General features: G+C 46.2%; 1 protein-coding gene across 1 annotated transcript in view; it reads right to left on the reverse strand.

The window, feature by feature from the left end:
- The window catches only part of LOC137532788 (adhesion G-protein coupled receptor D1-like), an 853,822-nt gene that overhangs the window by 627,478 nt on the left and 199,852 nt on the right, over positions 1-26,492 (reverse strand). The gene's annotated exons all lie outside the window — the stretch shown is intronic.

The raw sequence follows: 26,492 nt of genomic DNA on the forward strand, positions 1-26,492 counted from the left end.
TTGACAAGAATCTCACACAAGGCCTCAGGTTCAGTTCCTACTATCGCTGGATCACATGTGGCCAGCAGGAGTGGACAGTGTAACTCCAATGGTCTGCTGTGGTCTGGCCGGAGCCTGGGGTAGATGCGCTAACGTCCATAGGCTTTATGGGAATGCATCTGCTCTTCCGAGCAGGGGAGCCTCTAGGCATAGGCACTACTGGCCATTGCCTGGAGTGCCATTGGTCTTGGGGGGCGCCATGTTGCTGGATTAAGCCCAGCCCCAAATTAAGCCCCACCCCTGGACTAAGCCCCACCCCTGTGGGTGTTCTATTACTTGCTTCTGCTACATCTACTTAGGGTAAGTTGGAGGCAGCTGCCACCTGTGTGCCTTGTGCATCCTTATTTCCCCCTTTGTGCCTTCTTCTGTCCCTTTTGTGCCTCCTTTTGTCTCCTTGTGCCTCCTTCAGTCCCTTGTGCCATGTCTGACCCCATGTTTGTCCTTCTGTCTCCCTTTGTGCCTCCTGTCTCCATGTGCCTCCTTCAGTCCCCCTGTGCCACCTCTGCCTCCTTCTTTGCCCCTTTGTGTCTCCTTCTGTCCCCTTGTGCCTCCTTATGTCCCTTTGCCTGTATGTGTCCCCTTGTGCTACCTCTGACCCCCACCCCCTTCCTCCTTCAATCCCACTCTGCCTCCTTCTGTCCTCCTGTGCCTCCTTCTGTCTCCCTTTGTGCCTCCTTCTGTCCCCCTGTGCCTCCTTATGTACCTTTGCCTTTATTTGTCCCCTTGTGCTACCTCTAACATCCCTTCCTCCTTCAATCCCACTCTGCCTCCTTCTGTCCTCCTGTGCCTCCTTCTGTCTCCCTTTGTGCCTCCTTCTGTCCCCCTGTGCCTTCTCATGTCCCTTTGCCTTTATTTGTCCCGTTGTGCTACCTCTTCCCTTTGTTCCTCCTTCAGTCCCACTCTGCCTCCTTCTGTCTCCCTGTGTGCCTCCTTCTGTCTCCATGTGCCTCTTCAGTCCCCATGTGCCACCTCTGCCCCTGCGGCTTCTTCTGTCTCTCTGTGGCTCTTTCTTTCCACCTCTGCCTCATTCTGTCTTCCTGTGCCTCCTTGCATCCCCCTCTGCCATCTTCTGTTCCTTTTTTGTGTCTCCTTCTGTCCCCCTTTGTGCATACTTCTGCCCCCCTTTGTGCCTCCTACTGTCTCCCTTTGCTTCCCTCTGCCCCCCTTTTTGCTTTTTTTTGTCCCCTATTGTGCCTCCTTCTGCCCCCATGTGCCTCCATGTGTCCCCCTTTGTGCCTCAATCTGTCCCCATTGTTCAGCCTCCTTCTGCCCCACTTTGTGCCTCCTTCTGTCCCCCTGTGGGCCTCTTTCAGTCCCTCCTTCTGTCCTCTTTTGTGCCTTCTTCTGGCCCTCATGCCTTCTCATGTCCCCCTGTACCTCCCGCTGCCCCTCTGTGTACCTCCTTCTGTCCTCCTGTGCCTCCTTCTGTCCTCCTTTGTGTCTCATTCTGCCCCCCTGTGTGCCTCTATTTGTCCTCCTTTAACTTCTTCTGACCTTTGTTCCCTTCTTCTAACCTTCTGTTTCCCTGTGCCTCTATGTCCCCCTGTGTGCTTTCTTCCTTACATGTACTTTCTTTCTTACATGTATTTTCTGGTGAAATGCGCCACAGGTTTTCTCGCCTGGTGTGACAAAATGGCTAGAGGCGCCCCTGCTTCCGAGATTATCAGGGACTGCCAGAAGTGTGGTCCGCTTACCGCAACGGATTCACTGAAACAGAGCCTTAAAGTGGACTTCTGGTGAAATTAAAAAACAAACTTAAGTATGCTAATGAAGTTATAAGGCCTCGGCACATGGTGTTAGCGGTTTGAGCCAGGTTCTGGCACATAGCTCTGCTCCCATGCAGAAAAAGGCCTTGGCCCTTTCCCTTTAAAATAGAGAAAAGACCAAGGCCATTTGCCACATGAATATGGAGCTATGCACCACAACCCACCTCCGGTGAGACTTATTGCTAGCACAAAGTGCAGGGGCATTATAACTTTATTTCACTAGCGTACACTTAGGGTCTTTATTTTCACCAGAGGTGCAGTTTAAGTCCAGCTGTGTAAATACTGGTATATCTGGGCGGATCAGGGAAGATGAAAGCACAATTCAGTTTTATCTCTGGTAAAGCTACAGAAGCATTCCTCTGACTTGCTGCTTCTTAAACTGTAGCTATGCAATCCACTCACACACTACTCTTACACTGAGAGGAGTAGTACTACATAGCACTACGTTGTTATACTGTACAATGTTGTCAGAACAGATGGTGTTTGATTACAGGTTGAAAGAGCAAAATGATAACCCCATCAATAAGCTTTGTCCAATCAGCAGCGGGCTTGTGAGAAAAGGTATGCCTACCAACCTTTTTGTTTCGCTGGGACTGTCTCGGGTTGGGAGGCTTGGTCCCGTGTCCTGCTGCAAAACCCAACCAGAAGGATCAGGATGGAGAGTAGCAACAGTGAGATAACAGCAGCCCAATGAGCGAGCTGTTATAACAACCCTGGGTGATGTGGATCAAGTTCAGATCATGCTACATAACCCAGTCTGTCAATATTACAGCCGACTCGGTGTGCTTCTGATTAAAGCGAAGCTGGAACCATGGAGAGAGGTGACCAGGGAACTGTATATGGGAGGGAGGAGGGCCACTAGACTCCAGGGAACTATATAGGGGAGGGAGGGGGGTTACTAGACACCAGGGAACTGTATAGGGGAGGGCACAATGCACGTGCAATTGGGCCGTGACTAAAGCTGTGGCACAAACGTGTCTAAGTGTCCCTATTTCCTGGCTCCCAAGTTGTGAGGTATGGATAAGGGACTTTGCTCATTTTGTGTTGCTTAGCTGATGGAACGGTGGGCCCCAGTAGGATCCAGTAAGCCTCTTGATTATTCCGAGGTAAGAATCGATTTTTTGACTTTTTGTTTTTCTCAAGACTCCATGTAAGTATACATATTAAAATGTTTTGTAGATTAAAAAAAAGACAATTGTCATGTACAGTACTCCTCAGCAACCCTAAGCTGCTCCATCTCCATCTGCTCCATCACACCCCAAGACAGTCCAAAGCCATGTCTCCCCACTGGCAGCAGCATCATAATTGAGGCATGGCTCCTGTTGACTTTGTCAACCCAGGTTTCACTACATGCCAACATGCTTAAAGGGACTCCGAGCAGTGCAGAAACTATGGAAAGATGCATATCATTTTAAAGCTCTCTTTCTCCTCTTTCCAATGATATATAAACCGCCATCCTACGCCTTTTAGTTTTCGCTATTTTCGCGATTGAAATTGCCGCGGCCGCGATTTCAATCGCATAATTAGAGAAAACTAAAAGGCGTAGGGCGACGATTTAGGTGTCGCCAGAAAGAGGAGAAAGAGAGCTTTAAAATGATATCCATCTTTCCATAGTTACATTGTATTACACAGGACGACACTTTCCCCAGTGTCAGCAGCTCCATTCAGCAGAATGAAGCTGCTGACTTTAGGAAAAAGTCGGCCTGTGTAATACAAGTAACTATGGAAAGATGGATATCGTTTTAAAGCTCTCTTTCTCCTCTTTCTGGCGACACCTAAATCGTTGCCCTACGCCTTTTAGTTTTCTCTATTTTCGCGACTGAAATAACGGCCGCGGCAATTTCAATCGCGAAAATAGCGAAAACTAAAAGGCGTAGGACGGCGGTTTATATATCATTGGAAAGAGGAGAAAGAGAGCTTTAAAATGATATGCATCTTTCCATAGTTTCTCCACTGCTCGGAGTCCCTTTAAAGTGAGTGACTAGAAATGAGCAGACAGCAACAGGTTGCTGAGGAGAGAAGACTCTATTAACTGGTTAAGCAGACATTTTTCTTTCTTATGTAGAAAAAATAGAACTTTTTAGAAACATTTTATACAGTTATGTTTTTAAAAAGCATTAACCACTGAAGTACCAGCAGTCTCTGCCCCCTTAAGGACCAGAGACCGCTGGTACCGAAGCGGCGGAAACCCGACGAATCACCGCACATACCCACCACAACCGCCATCACGGCCGTACGCCGGGAACCTGAGCCATCCGCTCTGCCGTCTCTATGACGGCAGACTTCCTGTGAGCCGATCTGGTGCCGCTTTCATTGGCTCCTGACCCAGTCTTTCAATGTAAGCCAATGGGAGTTGCGTAAAGACGGCCAGGAGCCAATGAAATTGGCATCTGAACCGCTCACAGGGCTCTGCCATCATAGAGACAGGCAGAGCGAGTGAGCTGCGGAGGGAGATGGCGGGGATTCAGTGGCGAAATTGGCAGGATCGCTGAAAACGTTGGATGTGCGCAATGGTGGTGAGTTGAAATCTATACCCTGGCAGCCATATAGCATCAAAACAGGGCATAGATTTCAACTATTAAGGTCCGTTAAACTGCAAAAATATTTTTGGGGGAAAACTATTGTAATGTGTTAACTAAACTGACATCTTTATGACCCTGCCTTACAATCCTATTATTTATAAGGATACAAGTAGTACAAGTTGTATACTATACCTAGGTTCTTAATCTTGCCATTGATGGTGACAGATGAAAAGGGTGACAGCTACAGGTATGAGGTGGCTAATAAGATAAGCAGAAATTCCTATATGCTTTGTTTCAAACACAGTCTGCCTGTGCAGTGATCTAAGGCCTTGTTCACATTACAAATCACCAGCGCAATCGCAAGCGCTGAGCGATTTGGTTAGCAATTTTCAAATTGCTTTTCCCTGCGCTTTGCACGCAGAAAAGCGCTTTTCTAATCACTTTTACCTGAAAATGGTACAGGTAGCATGTTTGCAACACACAAAATCCAAACACTCAAATGTGAACACTCTCCTAGGAAATCACTGTACAAGTGCTTATAGAGAGATTTGCAAAATCACCAATGCTTAGAAAAATCAGCAAAGGCTCATAGTGTAAACAAGCCCTAAGTGAGTGTGTCTGTAAACTCTGGGAGGAGGGACGACAAATGTCCACAAACATTGATTCAGAGGACAAAAAAGGGTAAGGTAGGAAATTACATCATAACTGGCTTCATCCAGAGGCACTAAAGTTGGGAAATGTCAGGAACAGTTTTCTTGTTTTTTACTTTATAAATGATCAAATACCATACTGAGGACCGTACAAAACATAGGTGATATAAGTTAAACCTGTATTTATCTTCAGATTTATGTTTTGTTTTTCTCACTTAACTATGGCTTTTCGATTTGCTTTAACATGATATCTACCGTATTAAATGGATCTAATGTTTTCTTTTGCATTAATTTAATTGTGTTACTTTAAGATGGAATATGTGTGAGGGTGCTAGCAAGCAAAGAATGTGCATATGGACTGTATGCCTGCTGAATGAATCACACATTCTGCAGAGGGGTTAATGAATGAGAAATCTAATAATGTCAATAAGAGTGCATAAGGTGACAGTGTGACACAGTCATGCTTGTTCCCAGTTCCATTTGCTAAGCTATCATATAATGATCATGGGAATAACAGTATATCTTCTTATAATGAGAGTAACATATCACAACTGGGACTTGTTTATTAGATGTCTCACTAAGTCAGTAAGTTACCTAAATACCTTGCAAGACTTAATAAGGATATTATTAATGATGTCATCTATTCTGTTATTTTCCAGCAGTATTTTCAATCCACTGAACAGATTTACCTGTCCACCCACAGCATGCAAGTACACAGGGCACAATGGGAGAAAGTCACTGTTACCGGTAGCGGACGTTGCTTGTTACTTGTGTTTCTGACAGGAAGACCCTGGGGGTTTGTTATGCATTTTGACTTATTATGAAACCAAAAACAAAGAAAAGGCATTTCATTAAAATGTGTGCCACTCTCTTTTATTACATTTCTGCTTTAGAGAAGCTGGCTACATTGTGCTGTGGGCTGTTAGAGTAAAACAGTTAATCTGGGTACCTGCGGCAATGGATATTGCATTTGTTGACTCCTTCCCTGTAAAACACTATTTATGCTAGTTGTAGAGAGCTATAGAGCTATATAAAACTTAACTGTTAATAAAACATTTAAAACGTCAGGTGCAGCCTGTATTGCCTATATGGTTTACTTAAAGCGGATCCGAGATGAAAAAATAACTATAACAAGTAACTTGTCTATATATCTTATCTAAAGTTTAGATAGTTTACACAACAAATCTAGCTGCAAACAGCTTCTGTTTGTCACATTACACACAGGCAAGATGCTGTGCATCTCCAGCCCTCAGCCTGTGAAAACTTCACTCCCCTTTCCTCCTCCCTCCTCCCCTCTGCCTCTGAAATCTCTGGCTAGTAACACCTCCTCCTCCTCCTACTGCCCAGACTGAGCTCCCATAAGCTCTTGCTACATCTGTCTCAAAATGCCAAGGCACTGGAGAAGCTGTGGGCGAGGCTTGTTTAGTTTATAGGGAATTTGAGTATTAAAACAAAGCAAAAAAAATATTTGGCTTGAGGAATGCCCTATAAACTATATGAAAGGAACACAATTATGCAATGAGTAAAAGTTTATCTCAGATCCACTTTAAAACATGTGACATAGGAGGTAAATATGCAGTATGTCAGAACACCCTATTAGGATTAATACAGCCTCAGTATTTGCAGGATGTCTACCCCATTAAATCACATAAAAATGAATGCAGATTCAATAAATACTTTAAACTCTAAACACTCTGCTGAAAGCATACAAAACTTTTGTATGCTTTCAGCATAGTGTTTAGAGGTTAAAGTCCTTCACTGTAAGTAAGCATAATAACTTAAAGGCGATAGAAAGATTAGAGGATGTTTAAGTCAGTGTCTTTTAGTGGTAAAATAGGTTTGGGCTACATTAATGAAAGGCAGGGCTTCTTGGTGCACGGCGTGTGCCATGTAGTGCCTGAATTGAGTGCTGATATAGCCACAATTCTATAGTGCGCTGCCCGAGCAGCCGTAATTTGGGGTTCCGGCAATTGCCAGATCTCAGACATTAAGGGGAGAATCCTGGAAGGGAAGAATCTAGAGACCAAGGCCCATATGCAATTAACTTTTTCACCTGAGTTATCTCCTAGGAGATCATTTTCATCTTCTCTTTAAACTAACTTTACAGCATTTTAAAATTGACAAAGTACCCAAAAGTTAGTGAAAAGTTACTATCAAATTTATTTTGAGTATTTTCTTACTTGCTGGTGGCTTAAAAGGCATTTTATGACAAGTTGTGAAAATATCACCCAGGAGAAAACTCAGGAGAAAAAGTGAATTGCATATGGGCCCAAGTGGCCAGAGGTGAGTACTGCCACCTGCTGCCTGACTCTGCCTGGAGGACACCTGGGGCACCCCAGAATAGATCCAGGGCACGTGCCACTGATCTTTGGGGCTAGAAAAGCCCCTGCTCTTGACAGTCACCAACTACGACTACGAAGGAAATGCTATTTCTCCTAAGTCACTTATGTGAACAAAACAAATTTGAGGGTGGTACACAAGATCTTCTATTCCCAGTGGGATCACCTCTAGTCCAATGGGTTAGAGGCTTGGGCACTCTCTCCACTGTACAATGATTAAGCCCTGCCTGTGTACCTTAAATGTAAACATAATATATCTACCTAGTGTAAAAGATTAACTTATAAAATTGCATGTGAATTATACTTACACTCCCCTGTGTAGAATATTAGCTTTGCACACATAGGACATCAGCAGCAAATTTATCAGTTTTTGTATGTGTTGTGCATGACTGATCTGCACATTTTATGATAGAGGCTACAAGCATTGTATCATATCTTCATGTACTAACTGTACATCTATTCCCTCTCTATCATTGTAATGCAATAGAGCCAGATGTGAACACTAATAGCACCATCATCACAAATGGCACAGTACAAGGGGTCCTGGTAGCACAAAAGAAAACATTAAAAACATACGGTAATCAAATCCAATCAGTTAGTGTTGGGCGAACATCTAGATGTTCGGGTTCGGGCCGAACAGGCCGAACATGGCCGCGATGTTCGGGTGTTCGACCCGAACTCCGAACATAATGGAAGTCAATGGGGACCCGAACTTTTGTGGTTTGTAAAGCCTCCTTACATGCCACATACCCCAAATTTACAGGGTATGTGCACCTTGGGAGTGGGTACAAGAGGAAAAAAAAATTAGCAAAAAGAGCTTATAGTTTTTGAGAAAATCGATTTTAAAGTTTCAAAGGGAAAACTGTCTTTTAAATGCGGGAAATGTCTGTTTTCTTTGCACAGGTAACATGTTTTTTGTCGGCATGCAGTCATAAATGTAATACATATAAGAGGTTCCAGGAAAAGGGACCGGTAACGCTAACCCAGCAGCAGCACACGTGATGGAACAGGAGGAGGGTGGCGCAGGAGGAGAAGAAGGCCACGCTTTGTGAGACACAACAACCCCGGCCTTGCATGAGGGCAAGAAGCGTGCGGATAGCAGGCTTTGTACCGCCATGCAGTCATAAATGTAATAAAGATAAGTGGTTCAATAAACAGGGACCACGCGGCAACGCTAACCCAGCAGCAGCAGACGTGATGGAACAGGAGGAGGCGCAGGAGGAGAAGGCCACGCTTTGTGAGACACAACAACCCAGGCCTTGCATGAGGGCAAGAAGCGTGCGGATAGCATGCTTTGTACCGCCATGCAGTCATAAATGTAATAAAGATAAGTGGTTCAATAAACAGGGACCACGCGGCAACGCTAACCCAGCAGCAGCACACGTGATGGAACAGGAGGAGGGTGGCGCAGGAGGAGAAGAAGGCCACGCTTTGTGAGACACAACAACCCCGGCCTTGCATGAGGGCAAGAAGCGTGCGGATAGCAGGCTTTGTACCGCCATGCAGTCATAAATGTAATAAAGATAAGTGGTTCAATAAACAGGGACCACGCGGCAACGCTAACCCAGCAGCAGCAGACGTGATGGAACAGGAGGAGGCGCAGGAGGAGAAGGCCACGCTTTGTGAGACACAACAACCCAGGCCTTGCATGAGGGCAAGAAGCGTGCGGATAGCATGCTTTGTACCGCCATGCAGTCATAAATGTAATAAAGATAAGTGGTTCAATAAACAGGGACCACGCGGCAACGCTAACCCAGCAGCAGCAGACGTGATGGAACAGGAGCAGGCGCAGGAGGAGAAGGCCACGCTTTGTGAGACACAACAACCCAGGCCTTGCATGAGGGCAAGAAGCGTGCGGATAGCATGCTTTGTACCGCCATGCAGTCATAAATGTAATAAAGATAAGTGGTTCAATAAACAGGGACCACGCGGCAACGCTAACCCAGCAGCAGCAGACGTGATGGAACAGGAGCAGGCGCAGGAGGAGAAGGCCACGCTTTGTGAGACACAACAACCCAGGCCTTGCATGTGGACAAAAAGCGTGCGGATATAGCAGCAATGCTTTTTGCCGCCATGCAGTCATAAATGTAATACAGATGAGAGGTTCAATAAACAGGGCCCGGAAACGCAACACCATCCCAGATGTTCATTGGTCATGTTACTTGGTTGGGGTCCTGGAGTGTTGCGTAGTCATTTCCAATCCAGGATTGATTCATTTTAATTTGAGTCAGACGGTCTGCATTTTCTGTAGAGAGGCGGATACGCCGATCTGTGACGATGCCTCCGGCAGCACTGAAACAGCGTTCCGACATAACGCTGGCTGCCGGGCAAGCCAGCACCTCTATTGCGTACATTGCCAGTTCGTGCCAGGTGTCTAGCTTCGATACCCAATAGTTGAAGGGTGCAGATGGATGGTTCGACACAGCTACGCCATCTGACATGTAGTCCTTGACCATCTTCTCCAGGCGATCGGTGTTGGAGGTGGATCTGCACGCTTGCTGTTCAGTGGGCTGCGGCTGCATGGGTGTCAGAAAATTTTCCCACTCCAAGGACACTGCCGATACCATTCCCTTTTGGGTACTAGCTGCGGCTTGCGTTGTTTGCTGCCCTCCTGGTCGTCCTGGGTTTGCGGAAGTCAGTCTGTCTGCGTACAACTGGCTAGAGGAGGGGGAGGATGTCAATCTCCTCTCTAAAGTCTCCACAAGGGCCTGCTGGTATTCTTCCATTTTGACCTGTCTGACTCTTTCTTCAAGCAGTTTTGGAACATTGTGTTTGTACCGTGGATCCAGAAGGGTATAAACCCAGTAATTGGTGTTGTCCAGAATGCGCACAATGCGTGGGTCACGTTCAATGCAGTCTAGCATGAATTGAGCCATGTGTGCCAGAGTCCTACCAGAATCCTCATCATCCTCTTGTGAGCGTTGTGATAGTTGTTGTGATGCATCATAGTCGTCACCTTCCTCCTGGTCTGCTTCTGCTGACCATTCGCGTTGAATTGTGGAAGTCCAACGTGCACCGCTCTGGCCCTCGTCAGTGGTGGCATGAAATTCCTGCTCCAACTCCAGCTGTTCCTCCTCCTCTTCTTCGTCATAGCTGCTGGGGCCAGCGTTCCCTGAGGCGGATGGCCTGATGTTGGTACCATCACGCTGATCGTTTTCTCCTTCAGATTCCCCCAGTTGCATCATGACAGCTGTTTCCTTGATTTTTAACATCGACCTCTTCAGTAAACACAGCAGTGGTATGGTAATGCTGACTGAAGAGTTGTCACTGCTCACAAGCAACGTGGATTGCTCAAAATTTTGGAGGACTTGGCAGAGGTCCAACATGTTGGCCCAATCGGATCCACAGAAGCTTGGCAGCTGGCCGGATGCGCCTCGGTACTGCGCCGTCATGTACTGGACCACTGCACTCTTCTGCTCGCAAAAGCGGGCTAGCATGTGCAGCGTAGAATTCCAGCGCGTAGGGACATCACACAGCAAGCGATGGTGGGGGAGATTGAAGCGCTCCTGCATCTTGGCGAGTGCCCCCGAAGCAGTACTGGAATTTCTACAATGTTTGGACACTCAACGCACCTTCAACAGCAGATCGGGCACGCCTGGGTATGTCCTCAGGAACCGCTGAACTACTAGGTTCATCACGTGCGCCAGGCAAGGGATGTGTGTCAGCTTAGCCAACCTTAAAGCGCGAATGAGATTACTCCCATTATCACACACAACCATGCCCGGTTTCAGGTCCAGCGGTGCCAGCCACAAATCCGTCTGTTCCTTTATTCCCCTCCAAATTTCCTCCCCTGTGTGCTGCTTATCCCCAAGGCAGATTAGCTTCAGCAACGCTTGCTGACGCATGCCAACAGCTGTGCTGCACTGCTTCCACGATCCTACTGCTGCTGGGTTAGCGTTTCCGGATGAGGTACAGCTTTGAGATGCGTTGGAGGAGAAGGAGTCAGAGAGGTAGGTGCTGCTGTTGTTATCCAGTGGGAGGGACGGCGGTGCAGCTGTTTGTGGCGTGGGCAACACCCGTGCCGTAGCAGGTGAGGAATCGCTGCCAGGCTCCACAAGGTTCACCCAGTGCGCGGTAAGGGAGATGTATCGACCCTGGCCGAACGCACTCGTCCAGGTGTCAGTGGTGAGGTGAACCTTGCAGGCAACGGCATTCTTCAAGCTTCGGGTTATTTTGCTGACCACGTGCTCATGCAACTCAGGCACTGCAGAGCGTGCAAAGTGGTAGCGGCTGGGAACCACGTAACGTGGGATGGCCACTGACATCATGCCCTTGAAGCTGTTTGTCTCCACCAATCGATATGGCAGCATTTCGCAGGCCAGAAGCTTGGCTATGCTGGCTGTTACTGCCACGGCCCGGGGGTCATTTGCTGGCAATTTCCTCTTGCGCTCAAACATCTCCGACACAGACAACTGAACCGTAGCGCTGCACACGGAAGGGCTGTTGGTTGTTGTGTTTGATGAACACTGGGAGACCTCAAGAGCACTACTCCGGAAAGTGACAGTGTCAGCGTCGTCTGATGTTTGTGAATGTTGTGAACCACGCAATGGCTGGGCTACTGCTGCTGCTGAGGCGGGTCTGGTGAACCCAAGGGAGGCAGTGTTGTTTCTGGTACCCTGTCCTGACGCGTTTGCCCAAAGAGTGGGATGTTTGGATAGCATGTGACGGCTCATGCTGGTGGTGGAGAGGTTGTTAATATTTTTCCCCCTGCTCAGGCGGGTCTTGCACACCTTGCAAATCGCCATGGTAACATCCTCAGTGCAGTCTTCAAAGAAAGCCCAGACTTTGGAGCACCTGCCTCCTTGCTGGCGATTTCTGTTTGCTCCTCTTTTGCCTCTCACTTGAACTTCCACGCTTGTGGTGCCTGAAATTGCGCGCCGCCTACCTTGTGGCACAAGGCGAACTCGTGCAGCAGTGTGTTCTTCAACAGACTCATCTGTGCTGCTGCTACGACGGCGATGTTCTCGTTCACAAACAAAATCTGGGTCTCTGTCCACATTGTCCATACCCTCCTCTTCCATCTCCTCAAACTCGTCATATGTCATTGTGGGCCACCGCCGTGGAGTAGAGCTCCCCACAACAACCTCTGCGCAGCACACTCCAACGTCGTCTTCCAGATCTTGTCGGCCGACCTCCTGCAATTGCAACCCCTCCTGCCCAAATTGCTCTGGGATTTGGGTTTCCGAGTCCTCTTCGGACTCGCCTTGTATTTCAGTGCGCGGTGCATTTCCCACAGTTAACGGTTGTGAATCCAGGCACAACATTTCTGGCTGTTCCTCCATTGACCTTTGAAAGGTGGAAGTTTGTTGGGCTGGGAATAGCTCCTGCGAATACCCCATTGTGTCCTGAGGTAATTCATCGGACTGGTTATCTGGCAGTTGTGTGCGTGGTGTCGCTGCCGGTTGTGTCAGCTTTGTGCCCACTGGCTCCTTGTAACTGGCTGAGGACTCGGACCTCGTGCGTGATGTGCTGGTGCTGCTTAACCCACTGCTGGACGCTTGAGAGGTCATCCAAGTAATTATCTGGTCCTGTTCTTTTGGATTTGTGAGGGTTGTTGTCCTGGACAACATGGGCGGTATTGAGTGGGTTTTCTTGGGTGCTCCCCTGTGGCCTGTACGTGAACCGTCAGGGGAAACACCTCTTCCCTTGCCCCTCCCTCTTTCACCGGATTTCTTCCTCATTTCACTTATCCTTACAGTACACGCTGACTGGCAGCAGTACAGTGGCAGTACAGAAATGCTATACAGTACCACTATTCCCAGCAGCGACACAGAGCACAATGCTATACAGTGACGGGTGAGCGGTGTACCACTATTCCCAGCAGACACAGAACAGTACACAGAATGCTATATAGTGTGGCTGAACGAGCGGTGTACCACTATTCCCAGCAGACACAGAACAGTACACAGAATGCTATATAGTGTGGCTGAACGAGCGGTGTACTACTGTTCCCAGCAGACACAGAACAGTACACAGAATGCTATATAGTGTGGCTGAACGAGCGGTGTACTACTGTTCCCAGCAGACACAGAACAGTACACAGAATGCTATATAGTGTGGCTGAACGAGCGGTGTACCACTATTCCCAGCAGACACAGAACAGTACACAGAATGCTATATAGTGTGGCTGAACGAGCGGTGTACTACTGTTCCCAGCAGACACAGAACAGTACACAGAATGCTATATAGTGTGGCTGAACGAGCGGTGTACTACTGTTCCCAGCAGACACAGAACAGTACACAGAATGCTATATAGTGTGGCTGAACGAGCAGTGTACTACTGTTCCCAGCAGACACAGAACAGTACACAGAATGCTATATAGTGTGGCTGAACGAGCGGTGTACTACTGTTCCCAGCAGACACAGAACAGTACACAGAATGCTATATAGTGTGGCTGAACGAGCGGTGTACCACTATTCCCAGCAGACACAGAACAGTACACAGAATGCTATATAGTGTGGCTGAACGAGCGGTGTACTACTGTTCCCAGCAGACACAGAACAGTACACAGAATGCTATATAGTGTGGCTGAACGAGCGGTGTACCACTGTTCCCAGCAGACACAGAACAGTACACAGAATGCTATATAGTGTGGCTGAACGAGCGGTGTATTACTGTTCCCAGCAGACACAGAACAGTACACAGAATGCTATATAGTGTGGCTGAACGAGCGGTGTACTACTGTTCCCAGCAGACACAGAACAGTACACAGAATGCTATATAGTGTGGCTGAACGAGCGGTGTACTACTGTTCCCAGCAGACACAGAACAGTACACAGAATGCTATATAGTGTGGCTGAACGAGCGGTGTACTACTGTTCCCAGCAGAATCAGAGTGGCAGTAAACAATGGTATATAGTCTGGCTGAGCGGTGTACACAGAGTGTCAGTAAACAATGGTATATAGTCTGGCTGAGCGGTGTACACACAATGCTATATAGTCTGCTATATAGTGTCAGTAAACAATGGTATATAGTCTGGCTGAACGAGCGGTGTACTACTGTTCCCAGCAGACACAGAACAGTACACAGAATGCTATATAGTGTGGCTGAACGAGCGGTGTACCACTGTTCCCAGCAGACACAGAACAGTACACAGAATGCTATATAGTGTGGCTGAACGAGCGGTGTACCACTGTTCCCAGCAGACACAGAACAGTACACAGAATGCTATATAGTGTGGCTGAACGAGCGGTGTACTACTGTTCCCAGCAGACACAGAACAGTACACAGAATGCTATATAGTGTGGCTGAACGAGCGGTGTACTACTGTTCCCAGCAGACACAGAACAGTACACAGAATGCTATATAGTGTGGCTGAACGAGCGGTGTACTACTGTTCCCAGCAGACACAGAACAGTACACAGAATGCTATATAGTGTGGCTGAACGAGCGGTGTACTACTGTTCCCAGCAGACACAGAACAGTACACAGAATGCTATATAGTGTGGCTGAACGAGCGGTGTACTACTGTTCCCAGCAGACACAGAACAGTACACAGAATGCTATATAGTGTGGCTGAACGAGCGGTGTACTACTGTTCCCAGCAGACACAGAACAGTACACAGAATGCTATATAGTGTGGCTGAACGAGCGGTGTACTACTGTTCCCAGCAGCGACACACAATGACTGGGGGGGACCCTGGCTAGCGTGGCTGGAGCGCGAACTACCCTGCCTGCCTACCCAAAGCTAAACCCACAGACAAATGGCGGAGATATGACGTGGTTCGGGTATTTATTTACCCGAACCACGTGACAGTTCGGCCAATCAGAGCGCGTTCGGGTCCGAACCACGTGACCCGTTCGGCCAATCACAGCGCTAGCCGAACGTTCGGGGAACGTTCGGCCATGCGCTCTTAGTTCGGCCATATGGCCGAACGGTTTGGCCGAGCACCGTCAGGTGTTCGGCCGAACTCGAACATCACCCGAACAGGGTGATGTTCTGCAGAACCCGAACAGTGGCGAACACTGTTCGCCCAACACTACAATCAGTACAAATACACCATGCCTAAAACCCTCCAGTGAAAATCTCTCACATGATGAGATATAGCAGCAGAGATTTTCCTAGATGCAGCACTTCCAGACTGCTTATGCATTGCCAATAAGCTGTTAATGTTTAGTACTACATGCAGACTTGCTGGATGAGGAAAACCCATTTTATAAAACCACAGGGCTTCTTTTATAGGTGTTTCCCTAGTCTTATAATGTACCTTTTCTACACTGTAAAAACCTAAACCACACGGATCACTATTTTGCTGTGAAGTAAGCTGCTGGGATAGAGTTCTCTTATTTTCCTTAGTAATGGTACATACATGTTTTGCATCTGTGTTGTTAGTGCTCTGATGGTTTGCCCTACTTATTGGTAACCACATGGGCACCACAGTAAGTATTCACTGGTCGGTTCTACATGTGGTGAATTGATTTTGCATACAAGACTGCTTGAATTTTTGCAGTTCCCCAATGGTTTCTACAAAGTTCATATTAATCAAGCAAGTAACAGGGAGATCTCCTCTTAAGCTTTTATGATTTCTCATAGCCAGGAAGTGAGCTTTTCCTCCAGGGACACTGGGATCAGGAGTTAGGACATCCTAGTCCTGCTTATACATATATTTTAATGAGTTATGGCTCCTGCAGTCATCACTTACATTCCCAGTGAACAGATGGGGACTGAAAAGAGTGTGCTGCAGTGCTCAGTATTCCCTGCACCAGAGCCGGGACAAGGTCCTCCAGCACCCAAGGCTGAGATGCCAAAGTGCGCCCCTCCAACTCTCCCACCCCAGCCGTCACACACTGATTGCTATTAGACTACGAGGAGCCACAGGACCCCCAAAACCTTCATCTCTAATTATCTGGCTTGCAGTTTACTGCCATGTATCTCCTTTTCTTATTTCTCTCTGCTTCAAACACAATAGGGGAATGATAGCTGATTGAGCTGTGCGCCCCCTCCTACACTGCGCTCTGAGGCTGGAGCCTCTCTCGCCACTGCCTCAGCCCGGCCCTGCCCTGCACACAGTCCAATACAGAGTCTGTTCCAGTAGTTTGCAGTAGTGACAGACTATATAAGGCCAGTATTGATATATATATATTTATATCTGCATTGAGGGAAGCCTGAAGTAATAAGAATATAGAGTCATCCATATTTATTCCTTTATATATAAAAAGGAAAAACCAGACTTGAGTCAGAGCACCAGATCTGCTTACTCATTCTGGTTCAATAATTCAGGAGTTATCAGAGGCAGAAAATCAATTTGACAGAGAGGCAACTTGCCTTTTTTAAATTGAAATAAAGAAGCCAGCCTTTGTATCCCTTTAAGTTCAGATCCCCTTTAAAGGACACCTGTAATGAGAGGGATATGGAGGCTGCCATGTTTATTTCCTTGTAAAAAATACCAGTTGCCTGGCAATCGTGCTCATGTTTTTAGTCAGAAGTATCTGAATCACACACCTGAAACAAGCATGAAGCTAGTCTTGTCAAATTTTTGTCAGAAACATCTGATCTGCATGCATGGTCAGGGTCTATGGCTAAATGTATTAGACGCAGGGGTCCCCAACCTTTTTCAGCCCGGGGACCGCTATCCAGACCAAACTTTTTTCTGGGGAGGGGCAGCAAACCCCCCGATTTGCCCCAGTATAGGGAGTATAGGTACCCCAGGATTGCTAGTATAGTTGCCCCAGTAAAGGTAGTATTGTTACCCCAGTATAGCCAGTACATTTGCCCCAGAATAGGTAGATAGCTGGTATAGTTGCTCCAGTATAGATAGTATAGTTGCCACAGTATAGGTAGTATAGTTGCCCCCAGTATAGCTAGTATATTTGTCCCTGTATAGTTAGCATAGGTGCCCCCAGTATAGTGAGTATAGTTGCCCCTGTGTAGTTAGCATAGTTGCCCCTAGTATAACTAGTATAGTTGTCCCTGTATAGTTAGCATAGGTGCCCCAGTATAGCTAGAATAATTGCCCCTGTATAGTTAGCATAGTTGCCCACAGTATAACTAGCATAGTTGCCCCAATATAGTTAGCATAGGTGCCCCCAGTATAGCTAGCATAGTTGCCCCTGTATAGTTAGCATAGGTGCTCCCAGTATAGCTAGTATAGTTGCCCCGTATAGATAGTACAGGTGCCCTCAATATAGCTAGCATAGTTGCCCCTGTATAACTAGCATAGTTGCCCCTGTATAGTTAGCATAGGTGCCCCCAGTATAGCTAGTATAGTTGCCCCGTATAGATAGTACAGGTGCCCCCAGTATAGCTAGCATAGTTGCCCCTGTATAACTAGCATAGTTGCCCCTGTATTGTTAGAATAGTTGTCCCAGTGCGTGCTCCCCCCTCCACCCCACGACCGCCCACTCCTGTTACCTGATGAGCTGGCAGCCACTTCCTCCATAGTCCCAGCCGCCCCTCTCCTCCGTGCATGCTTCATAATCTCTCACAGCAGCGCATCTCACAGCTGCTGTGTAAAGTCAGGAAGCAGGAGAGCGTCTCCCTGTAGCGGTGGTGTATATCGCCATTACCATGTGAACCTGTCCTGCTTCCTGACTCTACACAGCAGCCATGGGACGCGCCCATGCTGCTGTGAGAGGAGCTGATGTGCCTATAAGATGCCAGACCCGCGGCCCAGCGTTAAACGTCCCGCGGCCGGGTATTGGGCCACGGACCGGGGGTTGGGGACCCCTGTATTAGAGGATCAGCAGGATGCTAGAAAACTTGTATTGTTTAAAAATTATTAAATATATCAGCCAAGAGTGTACAAAGTCTAGCTGTTACCTAACCATTACCATAAAAAAGAGTTGCCCTTAAGAGGCATAGCAATACCAATAGCAACCATAGCATGTTTTGAGATAACCCACCTTCCTTAGGTATACACAAGTGATGGTAGACCAAAGATTTTTAGTTATATCTAAACTTCTAATTATTGTTACTCAAGTCACAATCCTGTACCCATGTATTGATGATGATGTTCACCAACTACCCTCTATTTTGGGTAACACTATTTAATGTACTCCAATAACTCATATACAGTATATTTGTTATGAGTACTCACTATATGTGCATGAATGCTTTCCAAGAATTCACTCATGCATTCACTTATGCTTCTAATGAACTAAACCATACTTATTTGAGTTTATCTATATATGATTTATATACATTTTTTTTTTATTTCTGAACTTAGTTAAATAAATTAACTGAAACAAGTTCAAGTACCCCCAAGTCCATAAAAAGTTCTCCCTGGGGTACGTGTAGCACACTCTGAGCACCTCATTTTAAACTCTCCTAATCAGATTGGTTGCCTAAAATTGCAGTGAAACCACATAAGTGATATGTAAAATGGATAAGCAGATGTGGCATCCTAATCTGATACATATGTATTTTTTTAAGGTCTAATTTACCCTGAAATTCAGCATTTCACCTAAGTTGTGCTACAGTATATGGTTTCTTTTAAGCAAACCTGAAGTGAAAAAAGTATGATATCATGAATTTAATGTGTAGTATGGATAACGAATAGAACATTAGTTGTATTTTCAGTTATATAGCATTATTTATAACATTGCAGCATACTGTCACAGTTGCAGTTTTCTTTGTCTTTTAAGTTATAAAACAAAGCAGAAATAATGACCCTTTGAACTTTCCTGCAGTAAAACCTTATCTCCAGATGTCTCGCACTGTTTCTTGGCTGTTTAAGACGTTCAGAAACAGGACTATATTCTTCCCAGTGGGTGGAATAGCTCAGAGAAGCTCTTTTGCATAGATAGCAACTGAAGTTTTTTAATTTTGTCATGTACTGCAAAACAATATAAGACTCTTTTCTTTGCTACTAATGTACTACTAATGTTCTATTTCTTAGCTGTACTGCACATACAATTTATTATTTCATAAGTTTATTTTAGCCTCAGGTTTGCTTTGAGCATCTTATTGGGCTTGAGATAAATAAAAAAAATAATAATAATAAAAAGCTCCACTGAACCCAACTCAGTATTTGAAAAAAAAAACACAGGGTAGGTCAAAATTCACTTTGGTGGCATTAGACTGGACACTAGACACTTTAACACTACTTTACCACCACCAGATAGAGTATCTACGCCCCTGTGTTTACACATCTTCTATCTATATATATACAGTATATAATAGACTAAGTGCCTCAACCTTCGAGCAAGAAGAAGAAGTACTTTGCATGAGAAAATTTATGCGTGCTCATACACCAAGCCTCTTTTCCACGGACTGTTGAGCTGTGTGCTCTGCAAGCAGTTACCAGGCAGCAGCAAGCAGTTACCGGGCAGCGGCAAGCAGTTACCGGGCAGCGGCAAGCAGAGTTACCAGGCAGCAGCAAGCAGTTACCGGGCAGCGGCAAGCAGAGTTACCGGGCAGCAGCAAGCAGTTACCGGGCAGCGGCAAGCAGTTACCGGGCAGCGGCAAGCAGTTACCGGGCAGCAGCAAGCAGTTACCGGGCAGCAGCAAGCAGTTACCGGGCAGCAGCAAGCAGTTACCCGGCAGCAGCAAGCAGTTACCAGGCAGCAACAAGCTGTTACCGGGCAGTAGTGAGCAGTTGTAAGAGTTTGAGAGGCATTCTACTGCCTATCAACTGTCCATGGAAAAGAGGCCTACCCTAGCAAGTCTGGCTTTGCAAATCTGGCTTAATTGGCTATTCATGAGGCAATGCTCATGCAAATTTGCTTTTGCGTGCCAAACTATGCAGGGTCAAAAAACCAATACCGCAAAGCGGTCGCCAGGCTACATGCCAGTGATGAGCGAAAATGCAAAAATTTGTTTCGACAATTTTTTGCCAAATTTTCCATCTAATTTTTTCGCGTTAATTTTTGCCTAATGCCAGTCATTTTCACGTTACTTGCGTATTATTGCTGACATTTTCCGCATAAGGGCATTAGCGTCCACATTCAGAGAAGTTTCTTGCACATTATTGCGGACATTTTTCCGTATAAACGTCCGCATAGACTGAATTTCCATGCGGATTATTGTGGACATTTTTCCGGATTATTGTGGACATAAGCATCCGCATACAATGAATTTTCGATGCTGGTCGAAAACGCAAATATTTCTGAAGATTTTCGTGAAAATTCGCCAAAAATGAAAATGGGATTTTCGATGCGAAACTGCTACATGCTACATTAGCACTATCCAGGAGCACCACAGGGAGGATTCCCAATGCCCCCCTTTTTATACAACCGGGGGGACCGCGGGTCCCAGGCTCTCTCACTGCCTGGGAACCACAGCGGCACCCCGGAGGGGGAGGCTAGTTGGTGCAGGTGACCCCCCCCCCAAGCGTGGCCAGCGCCGGGAGAGCCGTCTGCACCCACCTCCCAATATTAGAAACAGGCACTTACCTTAACGTCCATTGCGTTCTGCTACATGCGCATTAACTTGGGGGCACCACATGAGAAAGGAGTGAAGCATGGGTCACCCCGAGCTTTAGAGCTCAGGGCTGGCTCACATACAACACTCCGGGGGGGGGGAGGACAAGCACAGACAACTAACTCCAGGGCTCACACCGCCGGAGCAAGCCATCCACCACCTGCCTCCAAAGGATATAAACTGCAAAAAATGCTTTCCCTGAGAAAATTAATGCGCATGTAGCAGAACACAATGGACAATGGACGTTAAGGTAAGTGCCTGTTTTTAATATTGGGAGGTGGGTGCGAACGGCTCTCTCTGGCGCTGGCCACACTTGGGGGGGGGGCGGGTGCGCCACCCAGCCTCCCCCTCCGGGGTGCCGCTGTGGTTCCTAGGCAGTGAGAGAGCCTGGGACCCTGCGGTCCCCCCGGTTGTATAAAAAGGGGGGCATTGGGAATCCTCCCCGTGGCGCTCCTGGATAGTGCTAATGTAGCATGAACTTATTCCCGCAGGGCGACCGCTTTGCAGTATTGGTTTTTTGACCCTGCATAGTTTGGCATGCGAAAGCAAATGCATATTTGCATGAGCATTGCCTCATGAATAGCCAATTACGCCAGATTTGGAAAGCCAGACTTGCTAGGGTTAAACTTGGTGTTTGAGCACGCATACATTTTCTAATGGAAAGCCGAAAGGTGGGTACACACATCAGATAAAAGTCTTTGGAAAATTAAAGATCACAGACCAATGTTACCCCCTTCCATGTAGGAGAGCCATACCTACACAGTCTATTCTATTGAGCTGAACTCCCCATCAGATAAAAATTTTTGCAAGATGCTGCACACAAAGATGCCGTACACATGCAACAGATCAGTATCTGCAAAAGATCTGTTCCTGCAAAAAATCAATTTCTGCAAAATGCATTCATAGTCTATGATATCTGCAGATCTCATGCTGGGCATACACGGTATGTTTTCTACTCATGATGGCTCGATTGATAATTTCCGACGTGCCCAATACCCCGCCGGATCGATTCTGCGCTCGATACCGGCGGGAAGGACAAAAGAAGAAACGAGTGGAAAATAAGAAAGTGCTCGCCGGGACGAGCGGGAATCGATCCGGGCGCCCGCGGGGACGAGCGGGAATCGAGCCAGCGGCTCGATTACACGGTAGAAAACGTACCATGTATGCCCAGCATAATACACACCTTGTTTGACGGACATTCATCTGCAGATCACACAATCATCTGCAGATCCAAAGATCCATCCTGGTTGATCTGATCTGCAGATGATTGTCCGTTAAACAAGGTGTGTATGAGATCTGCAGATATCATAGACTATGAATGTATTTTGTAGGTACTGATCTTTTGCAGATACTGATCTGTTGCATGTGTACAGCATCTGTGTGTGCAGCATCTTGCAAAGATTTCTGTCTGATGGGGAGTTCAGCTCCATAGAATAGACAGTGTAGGTATGGCTCTCATACTACATGGAAGGGGGTAAAATTGGTCTGTGATCTTTGAATTTCCAAAGACTTTTATCTGATGTGTGTACCCACCTTTATTCTTCTTGCTTCAAGGTTGAGGCATGTACTCTATTAGATAGATAGAAGATGCGGCGTATGCTACGACGCGGGTCAGCTAGTAAACAAATAATGGTTGGTTCTGTTTCTATTTGTAGAACACACTAACTCTGTATCTCCATCTTGTGGCCAAAAAGTAAAACCAAATCCAAATACCCTATTACACACCTTCCCATAGATAAATGAAATACATTTTCATTATTTTTAAAAACCCTTGGAGGTCAAGTGGTTAAAATTAACTGTATTTTTTCGTTCCCTTGCTAAGAAGCTATGCCTGGTACACACCGTACAATTTTCTGTAAGATTTTCTGTAAAGGTGGCCATACATTCGTTAGATTAGCAGCAGATAGATCATCAGATACATTGTCTGATCTATCTGATGTGTTTAGGAACATTTTTACTAGCAACAGATTTCCAGTATAAAATCTATTGAAAATCGATCTGATGGCATTTTTATGCCATCAGATTTCCATTAGGTCCAATGCAAAATAATAAGCCATCTCAAGAGATAAGCCTACATTTACCAATTAGTCAGATCGATTGAAATCGGTCAATCAATTTCGATCGATCTATCAGCCCAAAATCAGCTGAGTGTATGGAGCCCTTAAGATTTACCTGCCAGATACATAATTTCCAACATCTAATTATCTATCTAACCATCTATCTGCCTAGCAATTAAGCATTGTTCTACTCAGCATGAGATAACCAGAAGACAATGCACCAGAGATAATGACCAGTCTCTACCAGAAAATCTAATTACAGAAAATCTTACAGAAAACCTAACAGAAAAATCGAACAGAAAATTGTATGGTGTGCACTAGGCATAAAGCCTCATCTACACGGGTAGATGAGGCTCCGATCCGGCGGCTCGATTAGCCGACGGATCGCCTCTTCAGCGTCGCCGCGCGTGCCCGCCGCGTCCCCGCTCGCCCGCGAGTGTGTTGGATACGATTCCCCGCTCGTCCCCGCTGGCGCCGCTTATCTTCCGCTCGATTCCCTGCCATTGTCCCCTCGCGGGGAGCGAGCAGGGAATCGGCGGTGGGGAGATCCGTCCTGTCGGATCTTATCAATCGAGCCGCATCAGCGACTCGATTGATAAGAAACATCGCCGACGCATCTACACATGTAGATGCGGCTTTAGACCTATTAATATACCTTTATGTTTATAGTTTTTGCATACTCTAGCTTTGGAAAAATAAGCTGACAGTGTTTGGAAAAGGTATTCATGCTTATCTGTTTTTCTGTTCTTTTCTCATGAATTCTATATATAGGTTGTACAGAGTGGATAAAGAGATTATTGGCATTCTATGGAGCATGGGGATTACATTGACAGTGATCGTAAATCGTAAACACTTTCTCAAACAAAGAAGTCTGGAATTTCTATAATCAGTGCTTTGGTTTGTACGAAAACTTCAACGTTGAACAACACCCAACATAAATAATGTCCTATTACAGCCCTTCCCAAAACTTAATAAAGGGAATCCATGATGTTAACCTCTACAGCAGGCACCCATAAGGTCATTCGTTCTGAAATGTGAATATTGAAGACATTGGCAGGCATGCCACAAACATGTCAAGCAGAAATGCCAAATCTTCTATGACATTTATAGATGTACACACATAAATACAATATGATATGTATGAACCATGTGTGCAGGAGCTAGAATGTCTGCTATATTTGACATACGCATGAAAAGAAAAAACATTAAATAAGTACTATGACAGTTGACAACCAGTGAAGTATGGCCCGGTGTTAGTTGTATCGTATTACCTTTTGCATGGTTCTCATCCAGTTATGAATCATGCCTGAAGAAGAAGCTTCAAGTTTCAAAAACTTCCAAGAGACCTATATACAGTTAGTCAATAACCCATTCAGGTTCCGTGGTTTTCACGAGAGAAATGTTCACCTCCCATTCATTAGCCTATAACTTTATCACTACATATCACAATGAACTGATCTATATCTTGTTTTTTCCGCCACCAATTAGGCTTTCTTTGGGGGGTACATTTTGCTGAGAGCCACTTTACTGTAAACGCATTTTAACAGGAAGAATAAGAAAAAAATGGAAAAATTCATTATTTCTCAGTTTTCAGCCATTATAGTTTTAAAATAACACACGCTTAGAGTGGCGCATCGGGAAGGGAACGGCCAGAAAAGGCGCAGCTTCCGAGAGAAGCTGTCGCTTTTTCAGTGGGGGAGAGGAATCAGTGATCGGGCACCATAGCCCGATACATTGATTCCCTGGCTACCGAATCCGCGGCCGGGAGTGCGCGTGCACGCACGCGATCGGCCGCGGGGGCGCGCGGTAGCGCACATGGTTCCTGGACGTAGTTTCTACGTCCAGGAACCAAAATAGGTTAACCATGTAAGTACCAGCAGTCTCTGGCCCCTTAAGGACCAGAGACTTGCTGGTACAGAACAGAGATCTTACCGTTCGTGATGCTTTCCTGTCGCTGAAGCCCACTTGCTCTGCCATTGTTATGACAGCAGAGTTCCGTGTGCCAATCAGTAGCCAATTTCTTTGGCTCACTGTGAGCCAATGTGTGGGCTGCAGCTGCTAAGAGTGGCGCAATTGGCGATAGAGGCGGGAGGCGTGCGGCATAGTAATTGAAATCTACACCCTGGCAGAGGTAACAGGTCCCAAACAGGGCTTAGATTTCAATTAGCCCGGACCGGAAGAGGTTTAAAGGTATTACCAGAATCAGCATTTGTTGGTTTGATGTCAACAGTTGACAGGTGACAATATAAATCAGAATAAGTATACAGTAATAACCACAGAACAAGGTGTAGGTTACAATGTATATCCATCACTCCTTTAGAAACCAAGTTTGATGAAAAGGAACATCCCCAGCCTATGACTATAAAAACCTGTAATCGGGGGATGCTGAATCATCAGAGTTGACCTTCAAATGGGACAACTCTGCTTTGCAAGCTCCTATTTTCAATAGCAAGTAGTCATTTGGAGTTTTAAATTTGAAAAATGTTTACTGCATGCTACTGCCACATTGCTTTGCATACAGTGAAGGAAGGATGCAGTCAATGGAATGTATGCTTCACCGTACCTGTCGACACCAGTGTTTAGCAGTAGTGTGGTACCATACTGCAACCTGTTATAATGCTACACACCATCTGTGATGTGAACAGCACAGGGGCGTAGCAATAGGGGTTGCAGAGGTTGCAACCGCATCGGGGCCCTTGGGCCAGAGGGGCCCCGAAAGGCGCTCCCTCAACTACAGTATTAGCTCTCTAATGGTCCTGTGCTCATAATAATCACTTCTATAAATACTTTGAATAGTGGTAATCATTAACAAGCTGTTCCCCATCCCCTTCTTGAACCTCTGACACTGTAGTTACCATTGGCAGGTTTTGGTGCACCATATCAATTGTTATGTATAGAGTGCTTGGGGGGCCCCATTGTAAAACTTGCATCGGGGCCCACAGCTCCATAGCTACGCCACTGGAACAGCACATACTGTAGGTGGCGCATGGCATTGCAGAAAGCCACATTACAGAGAGGCGAGAGGCCATTACACCGCACCACAATACACCACTGGGAACGAGGCATTAAAGGTGTTCTGTGGTTCTTTAAAAAAAAACAACTGACACTTAGCTGGGGCTTCTACCGGTCACCTGCAGCTGTCCTGCAACTGCGCCTGCATGGCCGTGCGCGTCCTCCGGGAGCCTCTTGCGCAGGCGCAGTACGAAGTTTTCCTGTACTTGCCCGCGCAGTAGGCTCTCAGAGATGCGAGCAAGAGCTAGGATGCGCGCAGTTGCATTCGTCTAGTTAGATGAATAATTGGACGGTATCCGGCAGAGGGGAACGGAGGATAGTAGAGGACGGCGCAGACATGACAGCTGCAAGGGGCTGGTAGAAGCCCCAGGTAAGTGTCACTTTTTGTTTTTTAAATGAACCACAGAACTCCTTTAAGGATTTCGGTTCATTCAATCAACAGTAGCAGTCATCCTAGCCAGGCAAATATTTCTGCAAGACTGATGGGCAGCAACACGATAGCTCATTATAGCAGGATTCACATACAGTTGTGACTATTACAGATCCATTATTACTTTGTCACGGGTTTATATGTAAAGATACATCAGTTAAAGCTATACATATATATAGTATGCATTTATACAGAAAGTATGTTTAAATATTTGAATATATTTCATTTTCACATTTACATGTTTTATCAGGTCAAAACGCTGTGGAAGGATGGCCATACCCAAGTCAACCAAAACCATCAATTCTGCCCCTTTTT

Source organism: Hyperolius riggenbachi, chromosome 1 (genome assembly GCF_040937935.1).
Source record: "Hyperolius riggenbachi isolate aHypRig1 chromosome 1, aHypRig1.pri, whole genome shotgun sequence".
NCBI lineage: Eukaryota > Metazoa > Chordata > Amphibia > Anura > Hyperoliidae > Hyperolius > Hyperolius riggenbachi.